Genomic DNA, 11,787 nt, shown 5'->3' on the forward strand with positions numbered 1-11,787 from the left:
TTGTTCTGATTGTGGTTGACTAAAGATCCTCTCAAACCATTTGCTAGCACCAACTAATGTTGTGCAAATAACTATATATAGGCTATGTTAGTGGTACAATGTTGGAAAAATATACAAACTGTTAAAATGTCAGAATCACAAAATAATTTTCCTGCTCTGTGTTTTATGTGCCAGCTCAAGACTTAAATTACATTTTATACTCTGAGCTACCCTCATTGTTGTCAGTGCAGTTATCGCCAAGGTGTGGAAATGTTGGGCTACAGTTCACTAAATCAAACTTAATACGCTGATTAATGTTTCTTATAAAACAGTAAAACTAAAATTGCTGGTTGGGGAGCACAGCCGTCTTGAACTTTGACCACAGGGTGATGTGATGTTGTTCGCACAACCAATGGAAATGCAAAATGGTGTGATGGATGGATGATCCAATTGCTGTTCCAAATAATGATATACAATGTTTCATTGTGTGTTCTATGTGTAATAGCCTTTATTAGACTGTATATTAATGAATCGGTGTTATTGTACCGACATGATATTCAATCCAATCCTTTCATTTTTAAATAAAGTAGAGGATGGTCCATTTACTGAAAGGCTATGCTTTAGCTCCTTCTTTCACCATTGTATGTCTCCCTAAAACAGTATATAGCTTTTATAAATAAATAATTAAATAGGCAACACCTTTTTTCAGCAAGAAGAAGAAGAGCAGATTTATTATTAAAACAACAGAGGAAGAGAAAAATGTAGAGGCCGAGGACAAAAACCACAGGGGTCAGAGAGGAGTGAGCAGAGGAGATTACAGACAATACACATCAGGGTGTTGATGTTAAAAGGAGTAGGACCACCTTATTACCACTATTAACTGGATGTTCTGAATAAGCCACCCCTAGACGTAGGGACAGCTTTATTAACAGAAGGAAGAAATGTCATTACTCAACTACAAGATCAAATGACACCAGATGATCTACATATTACCATGTGGTATAAAAATACTCCTGGATCAGATAAAACTTATGAAGAAGCATTAAATAAAGTAACCCCTACCAAAGTCATGGTAACTTATGTTTATGCAGATGGAAAAGTACGACAGTTGCTGAAGTAGTGTTAGAGGAAGACACTAGGAAGCTCTGCAACATGTGGACACCTCCACACATATCTTTATTCAAGGATAAAGAACTCAAGTGGCATGACACGGGAAGAATAGTACACCCAGCATCGGAAAGCATTGTTCATCCATCTAGAAATCATTTTGGCTGAAATTTTGACTCCTCTAAATGGTTCCAGTGTCTTAATTTTCTTCACTAACTTTCGGGTCTCTCCAGACTCTAAATGTCTGGGTCCACCCTATTATCAGTCTATAAATCACTTCCCCTGACGGAGCTTTCAACCAAAATGATCTTTTTACAATGTATAAGGTGAATCCAGGTTGATCTCTCAGTTATTTTACTGCCCTGGCAGTGGTTAATAATACCTAATATGGATCCTCCCACTAAGGTAAATACCAATGTTTCTTCTTTACACTCCTTATTAACACCCAGTCTCCTGGTTTCACTAGTTAGTTTTCCTGCTGGGAAATAGAACATTCCTCATTAGTTTGAATTTGTTTCTGTTGCTTTTCTAACATACTCCTCATATAATCAACTAGGTTAGCTTCTTCATCTAACTCCCACTTATTTTTTAACTGTGGTAATCTGTATTGTCTTCCAAATACCGGTGCTTGTAATGTTTAGTTGGAAATAGTTCTATCCGTTTAGAAAATGCATCTATAATGACTAAACAGAACTTTTTCCCTTTACTGTGGTTTAACTCAATAAAATCCATATGAATTGTTTGAAAGGGGTATTTTGGTTTTGAAAATTGTTCCCTTCGTGGTCTTAAATTTACGGTGGCCGGGGGGTGCAAAACACTTTTAAAAGTACCGAAACAAATTTACATTTCAGAAAACACTTTTACATTTCAGAAAATCAACCGGAAAGGGAATGTACCAACGCCGAGGCTGACCCGGAAGTCAGCCTCAGGGCTGCATCCTTCGAAGGCCATATTTGTAGGCCGATTACGTCACAGCGCGGCGACAAAGGCTGTCCCAATTCATGAATCATTCCGAGCAAATGCTGCCGACAAATGTGTCCTTATTTTTGCCCGATTTGAAGGATGGGTCGTGAGTATCCTTCGCGGCCCATCATTTCCCATCATTCATTGCAGGTCGAAGCGGATTGGTCAAGCAGGGGAAGCCATGGCGGACCATAGCAACAAAAGCTGTGAGTAAATTGTGGAAAATTACACTTTCTGTGACACAAATTAAGTTCTACAATGTTTTTAGTGCGGGAATATAACTATGTAGACGTGAAATATCTGCTTGCTTTATCAAGACATCGCTTAATTTCAAATGTGCTCCGACGTGTTCGTAGTTTTCTGCTCCCGGCGTAGTAACTGGCTCGCCTCGCCAGCCTTCCCGGTGGTGAGGTGAGCTAGCCCGGTAGAGATCGGACCGGACTCCTGGCGCTGAGCTCCTGCTGCCAGTCATCACAGTGAACATTAAACACAAGTGATTTCTAACAGTTTATGTTAGTATTATTTTAATGTATTGTGTCATTTGTTCATGTAAGTCGATTTGACATTACAGGTGATATTAAAGTTAACCTGAATAAATGGATGATTTTATGTAATCTTACCGTATCGCTGGAGAGTGTGATTGAGAATAAATACGTTTTTAAATATTCATTTTTGATAAAGAAATGCGCTGGAATGTGCTAACAGTTGGTAAAGGTTAGACCGTCCCAATTCGCAGCTGCTCACTTCCGGCCTCCATGGTTTTAGCGGTCGACGAAGGACCCAGCCCAACTGGGTTCTTTGAAGGATGCAGCCCCTGAATTGGGTCATATCCTCTGTGTATCTAAAAATAATAAAGTCGCCACCTTGTGGTGAGTGTCTATTGAGCAGCAGAAGCCATACTTTTGTCAGCAGTCATTGATAAACTCTTAATTGAGTGAGTTTTAGAAATTTAGCACAATTAAACTGTACACTGCAGTATTTTTTCAAAGCAGCTGCAACTAAGTATATAAGTAACTTAATGTAAAATTATGTTGTTTAATTAGGCATAACTAAGAGTAGTTGCTGAGATTATGACATTAGTTGTTCATTCAACAAGATTTAAATGTGTTGTCCTAAAGTTCTTAAGTGGTGTAGGATGAGTTAAAACAACGTAAACTCTACGTACCTCATTCAAATATTTGCATTCAATGGGAAGTGGATATTTTGATCCAACGCAATATAATTGAATTCACTCACCAAATGGCCGTGTTAATTTGACACATTTAAAAATGGGTGATTGTACTTGATACACTTATGTGGAAATAGGTGCCACAATCAAATTACATTCATCCAACAAGTTATTTTTTTGAGTGTAGGATTAAATGCTTTTATTTTGACTGAAGTAAAGGACCAGAAATTTTCACATCATGATGCAAATCCAGAATGCTGGGTGAAAAAGTGATTAGCTGTAACTTACAATTAGCCTATTCTGAGTCTGTCATGCTCCACTGTTTAGGGTTCTGTGTTGGTTTACCTTTTTCCTGTCAGGTGTTTTTCTGTTCCTTCAGATCAGTTAATTACTTCTGTGTTCATGTGTTTGTTTATATTTCCCTTTAGATCTGTTTTTTCCCCCAAGGTTTTATTATTTAGTCTAGTTTCTTTTTTGCTCAGTCTCTTATGTTTATTTCATTCTGCTGTCAGGTCTTATTAGTTGTAACTTGTCACATTCCCTCTGTCTCTCTGCTACCTGGTTCCACACCTGTTTCATGTTTTCCTCTGATAACTTTCCTCTCTCTCTCTCATTGGTCCATACTCCACCTCCTTCTGCATGTAAGCTGGTTTGTTTGCATTGTTCCTTGCTGGTTCCTCATGTTTACTTTCTTGTTGTCGCCTGCTCCATATCCATGTCGATGTATCTTGAACCCACGTAAGCGTTGCTTACCTTTATTATTAAAGAAGATAAATCTTTCAACTTACCATGCTGCTCCCGAGCGTTCATCGGCACTTTGGCCCAAATCAACCTCAAACCGCATTCAGATTTTACCGCTATTTTCTCCTGGGTTATCCCGCTCTGCTTCCACCTGTTCCTGAACACACCCACCAGGCTTCCTCTCTCTGGTTGGCTCCGCTGTTGCTCTGAAATGATCTCTATTCGAGGCGCTCAGTGTAGCTTTTCGGGTAACGAAGGAGGCAGGTCGACCTGGAGTAAACTGCTGTTCTGGACTTCTCCAGAATGGAGTCCTTCTCTGCCTGTGCGCGTAGTTGTGCATTCGCGATGTCGCCAGTGCCCAAATAAGTGTTCGTTGTCTTTTTCTTTAACTCATTGTCAGGTTAGATGGAGTGGGAGGTGTTTATATGGAACACAATTGCAAAAAAACAGATTGTTTTTAAATAAAAATGGGAAATCCAAAACCATTTTGTGGCTGCATCTTTTTAATACTTCTAAATATCTTTTATCAAGAAGTCCGGGGCTATTCAGAACGAACCGCCTGTGAAGGAGTGAGGCTGATTAATACAGATGAGCAGGGAGTCCAGGGAAGTAACAGAAACATCTACACACAAGAATGAATCATAAACCTAAACTCCAATGAATGAAGTAAAGTAAAAGCAACTGAAGAACATTAACAGGAAAGTGTAGAGAAATCAGACAAGGAACTCAAAACCTAACACAGGCTGGTTATGACGAGCAGAGTCTCTCGTCACTCCTCCAAAGATAAAATAAAATCAACATAAAAAAACACAGAACTCCAGCTTTCGTTGAAAGCTCAGAACATCTCTATGAACTTTATTTATTTTCTAAATAGCAGAAGGACAATAATTCCTTTAGCCACGATTGGGGGATGCAGTATTTTTATCCTTCCATTGAAGAAGTATACACCTGCAAGCTGTGAGGGAAGCAAAGGCGACCACGTTTGTTTCTCTGGAAGAAAAACTGTTAGATTGTTCAGGGACACCAAATAGCGAGATCAGAGCCCTGGGATCCACAAGCCTGCAAAGGAAATTTGAAACTATGTCATGAAAAGAAGAGCAGAAAGGGCTTTGGACAGGAAAAAGACATGTGTGTGATTAGCAGATGAAAGAGAACACCTATCACATGCTTCACTTGTGTTAAACGATTTATTAAGGTTGGACTTTAGTCAAGTGAATCCTATGTAGAACCTTAAACCACATCGGTGTCAGACTAGCACAAAGGGCAGAACCATTGACCCTTTCTAGGTCTTTTTTCCACCACTTATCTGAAAAACTAGTTTATTTCTATACAACAAAACTATACAACAGAAAACCTCATTAACATCTGAACCTGAAAACTGAAGATTTGCCCCAGGAAGAAGTTCTTCCAGGTTTGACTGCAGTCAACAGTCTCCTGCTTTACATCTCACATGCTCTCCATTGTTCTCCTTAAAAATCTGAACCAAGCGTGTGAAAAGCTGTGGATGCTCCAGGTTCTTCTTCTCCATGAAGTGTGAAGCTTTGGTTTTGGGTGTTGATAGAAGAACCAGAGAGTGATCAAACGGCCGATCACCGAACAACTTCAGGACTCTGCGGAGCCACAGGTTGTGTTCTTCAGTGAAGTATTCAGGCTGCAGAACCAGCAGGAACACATGAGGTCCAGGAGAACAGAGTCTCACACAGTTCTCTATGAAGTCTGTCAGTTTATGCTCAGACATGTTGGGGTGCAGCACATCTGGGGTGTTGATCAGAACCACTTCCTTGTCGTTAAACAGTCCTCTGATGGGCGTGCAGTCTGGTTCCTCCTCTCTGCTGAACAGCGGCACCTCCAGGAGGAAGTTTGCAACTGCAGTCCTCTCAGACAGACTGTTGCCAAGCAGGATCACCTTGATCTCAGACACTGGAAACAAAATGCTGCATTAAAATCAAAGGAAACAGATGAAAACATGGATGTAGGAGAACTCTGGACCAGAGGAGGATGATAAAGCTCCTGTAGGTGGAGCTAAAAATGGAAAACAGATCAAACAGCGGATTCTATTTTATTTTATGTGAGCCTACATGGTAGTGTGGTGATCAGCACAGCTAGAAGGTTGCAGGTTCAAATCTCAGCTTTCATCATCAGAGTGACCAGAATGAAGCCTTTAGAGCAACCAGTTTAATAAAGAACCGGGTCTGGGTTCCTGCTGCTGCCTGGTGAACTCACTGTCAGGTGGCTTCAGGTTATAGCTGCTGATGTTCTGCAGGTCTGGATTCCCTAAAACTAACAAACAGAGAAGATTAAAAATCCCTCTGATTTCAGAAAAAAACAGAAATGTTGTGATAATTTAATAAAAAATGAATATTGATACTTTTGATGAAGCTAGACTGAAGTTTTGTCCACTTCTTAAGGCTCAACGGGTTTTTTCATCATTTTCATCCCAACTAAACAACCTCCTAACCTCTGAGAGTTTCACTGTAAGGATTGTTGTTTAACATGGACTTCACTATTAAACATTTCAGTTGTTTTTTAGATACAAAAGTCTAATAATTATTGTGTTGAGAAGGAAGAAAGTAAAAGTATTTTTCTATTTCTTCACAACAGCAAGGCATTAATTCTTTCTGTAGTATTGACTGAGGTGAATTGGAGCAGAAATGCATCTAAAGGAGCCCATTCCAGAGTTTGAATGGGTTCTGCAGAACCAGATGATGAATGCCGCTCAGCTCCAGCCACATTGAAGGGAAGTGAGAGGAACCCAGATGTAACGTCAGACCATTAGAAACCGTTTCCATCAGCGTGGTCTGAGTGCTAGACGACCTGCAAGGGTACCTGAACACACCTCCAGGCACAGGCAGCATCTTCTTGCATGGACCAGGGAGCATCTACACTGGACCAGGGACCAGTGGACCTCAGAGTTGTTCTCTGATGAAGGTCGATTCACACTGAGCAGAAATGATGCTCCAACGATGTTGGAGACATCAAGGAGAGCTCTATGCATCAGCCGCTGTTGTCAGCAGAGGAGCCTTTGGTGGTGGTGCTACAGTGTGAGCAGGTTCTAGTCCATACAGAACTGACCTACACTGGGAATGGAGCAGAGACAAGCCCATATTACCTGAATAACATCATGAATCCAGTCATTGTGCTCCTGCAAGAACAACTCAGGACTAGTTTCATCTTCATGGAGGACAATGCTCCAGATGATCGAGGTCTTATCATCAGGGAACAGCTGCTGGAGACAGGGGTAACTGGAATGGAGTGGTCTGCACTTTCTCCAGACCTGAATTCCTTAGAACACCTATGGGATCATCTGAGTCTCCGTCTAGAGGCTCGTAACTCTGAACCCCAGAACCTCAATGACCTGAGGACCATCCTTCAAGAACAGCTGGATGCCACGCCTCAGCAGACAATCAGTGGACCTCTGAACAGCAGACGTCGATGTCAAGCTGGAGTTGATGTTCAAGGTCACATGACACGTCATTGAGAGATGTTGAGATCTTCCCACCACTAATGTTGGCTTTGGGTTCAATAAATACTTTGAGATGAAGGAATCATCATCGCATGCTTCTACCTCAATGCTCCACTTTCATGATATAAAATCACTGTAGCATAATCTTTTTACATTTTCCATGAATTTCCCCCGGAAACCGAAAATATCCGTGACGTTTTGTAATGTAGTTGTGGGAAAATGTCTTCTGGTCAGATGAAACCAGGGATGAATTCCAAAAGTCACGTCTGATGCAAAAATAACTGCACATCACTAAATGTTTGTTATACCTAGAGCATGGCAGGGGCAGCGTCATGCTGTGGGGCTGTTTTTCTTCAGGCTCAAACATTCCTCAAATACAGATCTTTACGTTTCTATTAAAGACTGGTCAACAGGGGTAGAAAACATCACCAGGCTTCAGGTTTTAACGTCTGTTTTCATGTTTCACTAAAAGCCTTTCAGGCTCTCAGGCTGTTTATTGATGCCAGCCTCCATGGGGTTCCTCAGGGATCCTGTTCTGAAAATAAAATGATAAAATCAGTCTTTTTATGAAATGGTGTTTCTCGTATCGACCTTCATAGTTTCTCTGAACCTAACATGTTTCTGTATATCTGGAGCCCAACCTTCTAGTATGCTGATAATTGGAGACCTCTTGACCTAGGAACAAACTCCAACATCTTAAATGAAGAAGTTACGTTTCTCCAGCTTGTCCCTGCTGTCCCCGACCCGACAAGGTCACTGACAGGGGGGACAAGCGGGTCAATTGACCCAGACCCAACAAGGCTATCATCCGGCCTCTGGACCCAGAAACATAACAACTGTCCTGCAGGAGCAGATCCCTTCAACTGTTGCTCTGGAGTAAATATTCAGTTTATTTCCTCGTTTATGAATCATCAACCTGCGGTTCAGCTGATGCAGAAACATCCACAGACATGACAACTTCTCCCGCCACCAGTACCTAATTAAAACCTATTAATGATTAATTATCCCACTGAATATAAGCTGATTTAAAGTTAAAGGTTTACTGAACCAGGAACCAGCTGGAATAGAGGAACATTCAGGTGTTCAACATGGTTGAAGGTTTAAATTTAGTTTCCTCTGGTTGTAAATCTGGAAATATCCATCAATGTGGTGAAAATGAGGACAATAATAATATAAAAGACATTATCATGTGATGCTGTGACCTTCCTCATAACCACCTGCACACATCCAGCCAATAAACACGATCACCTGGTGGTGGAAACATCTCACCAGACTTAAAACACTAAATGTTTAGCATTGTTTCTCTAAGAAGAAGAAGTTGAGTTGTTTCTCATCTGCAGGAATCTGGACCCTGATGATCTGTTCACATACAGACACATTCCTGCAGCTCCAGAAACCAACAAGAAGCTTTCTGAGTCAGAGAATGGAGTAAAGGAGCCAACATGAAAAATAAAAACCCAGTAGGATGATCTGGAGCTGTAGCTTCACCTCTAAAGCTGCAGAACTCAACAGACGTTGTTGCTGATGTTCCAGACAAGCTCCATTTGATGTTCACCGTAACAATCTGCTGCGTTTGGAAAACAACTGCAGATAAACTCCTGAAAAAACGAGTTAATAAAGCAGAAAACATGATAAGTAGAGAAAAGACATCAGAGATCAGCTCCACAGGATGCAGCCCAGAATCTGAGGGACATTCAGACGTTAAGATGATCCACAGACGTCTGATTCATGAAGATATATTAGATTCAAATCTGCTCACGCATCATTTTATCCCCGAGTTTATTAAGAATCCTCGGATTTGGCTGAGTTGGTGCTGAAATGTGTGAAGACCAAACCATTGTGGCAAACATGAACTTTTATCCAAAACGTTCTCACCTGAAGCTCTAACACACCTCCCTCCCTCAGACTGCTCCCAGCAGGACACAACTCTGTTTTCTGTAACCAGTAATGGTGGATGTACAGATAAACTGATCAAACATTAACGATACAAGAAGAAGCAGGAAGAAGACTCCAAGAAAGGAAGAACTGTCAGGTTTTATTTTGGCAGACATGTTAGAGGCTCTAAAAGCAGTCAAATGTCCCTTTAGGATTTCTGACTCAATGTCTTTTTATCTCAAAAACTAAAACATCAATTAGTTTGCTGCAGCAAATAAAGTAGAATGGATTAAATAAAAATTTACATAAAATTGTCTTTACATTTTAAAGATTATGTTTTTATCTTTTACATCATGAAATAAGAAATACACTTTGGGAACTCAAATATTTTCTATTCCCGTTTCCATTTTTCCATATTAATCCAGACCTGGAGAATAACAACATTGTTAACAACTTTTTCAGATTTTCCCAGCCTGCGTAGGATCCCTGTTTGAGGAAGATTATTGTATTAGGAGCAACACCAACAAAGAATAAAATATGACCTATTAATAAGAGAAAGTCCAGTCAGTGGAGGCTGCTTCAGTCAGACATTAGCAGCTTTTAGTTGTTTTCTGGTTTAGTTCAGGATTTTCTGAACTCTTCATTAAAAACTCCTTCATCTGCAGACATACTGGGGATATGCAAAGAACTTCAGCTTAGTGACCCATATATGCAATGCAGAAAAACTCAATATGTTCTTTAATTTGTTATTTAACATCTTTGTTGTTCTAAAAATGTTCCTGATCATTTCAGTTCAATTCAGTTAAAAATAAAACATTAATCAAAACCATCAGAATGAGCCTTATGCAGAAACTGGATGTCAGGATCTGTGCTTTGTGTGTCTGTTGGTGCTCAGCCCCTAGATGGCGTGGAATCTGGAGGAGAGGTGACAGGTGTTCGCTATTCCCCTGATTATTCTGCAGAGGTCTATTTAAGGAGGAGGCTGCCAGCTACTTACTGCCAGAGTGTTGCCCTTAGTGGTACTCCTCAGCCACGTTACCTTTGCCTTTGACCTTGCCTTGTACACCAAGTAACTTTGTATTTGTATCCTGCAGGTTTCCTGAACCTGATTTTGCCTTGCAATGAATCCTGCCTGGATAAACCGTTTTCTGGAAGGAAGCAATCCGGTTCCATGAACAAAGACTCAAGTCTCTCATGACTTCGTTGGATCACACCGGCTGGCAGCCTCCTGATTCCTGCGTACCTCAGACCACCATCTGCGAACCCTGTCCACCCTCCTCCCTCCATCGCACCCCGTGGATTACAAACACTCCTGGCTTACCATATCCACCAACTTCAGTCTCACCGGCAAACAACCATTTGGTTTCTCCACTCCCTCTGGCAGATACCTCCACCATTCTTTGTAAGACAGATTTATTATTTTCATGAGTTCAGCCCCAGAGTTATCCCTGCTTACCTTGTTTTATTTCTACAGTTTGCATCCTGGTTTCAGTTCCCTGCATTATTCACCCAGTTGTAAATAAACACTTTACCAAACAATACCGTCTCCTGAATTGCTTTCTGCATGTGGGTCAAATCCTTTAAACTCAATATGACACTGGATACATACATTTAATTAAACATGTGAATTATTGTCTTTGTGGAAGCTGATAGATCAGCCAGAAAGTGATGCAGATGTCTGAAGATGATCCACAGACCAGAAACTAGAAGCTCAGAGTGACCTGTCTGTGGAAATCTATGCAGGGTTTTAATAAAGTCAACAGAAGTAAAGCAGGTTGTATTTTGCTTCTGTTATGATTTGGGGGCTTTTGGTTTTGGGATTTCTTTTCATTTTTGTTCTCACAGTTGAGTTTTGAAATCTTTCTGTTTTAGAGGTGGTGCTGTAGTTGTTTTGGTTTTTCTTGTGGATATTTTCAGTTCATAGTGCTTTCAGATTAATGTTCTGCTACACTTATGTTTCTTAGGTTTGATTATGTTCTTGAATTTCTGTTGTGTTCCAGTCATGTTTTATTTCCTCTCCCTGCCTCTGTCAGCCTTAGCAATCAGCTTCATTCGGTCCACCTGCATCATGTAATCTGTCTCCCGGTTTCACCTGTACGACGCTCCATGTATTCACAATCATTCTGTTACTCATTGCAGAAACATCCCATTTATGTCCTTGTCTGTTGTCACGCCGAACTTGTCCAAGCCCATCTGCCAAGCCTGTTCATGTGTGATCCAAGTTGTAAGCTTTGCTTTTGAGTTCTTTTATTAAATTTCTTTCTACTCACCACACCATGTGGCTTCCTGTCCACCTGCATTCTGGGCTCCACTCCGATCTGGTATCCTGACAGCTTCTGAACAGTATGAACAAGTTATTTAATTAGATCTGAGTGCCTGTTGGTTTGATACAGTTTTACAGTGAATATCCTTTGAACCAGAACTTTATTGGACCATCCGGTCTCTGTACAAGCGAAGCAGGAGTTTGGTCCACATTGCCGGCATGAAGTCG

This window comes from Girardinichthys multiradiatus, chromosome 12 (assembly GCF_021462225.1).
Source record: "Girardinichthys multiradiatus isolate DD_20200921_A chromosome 12, DD_fGirMul_XY1, whole genome shotgun sequence".
NCBI classification, from domain to species: Eukaryota; Metazoa; Chordata; class Actinopteri; order Cyprinodontiformes; family Goodeidae; genus Girardinichthys; species Girardinichthys multiradiatus.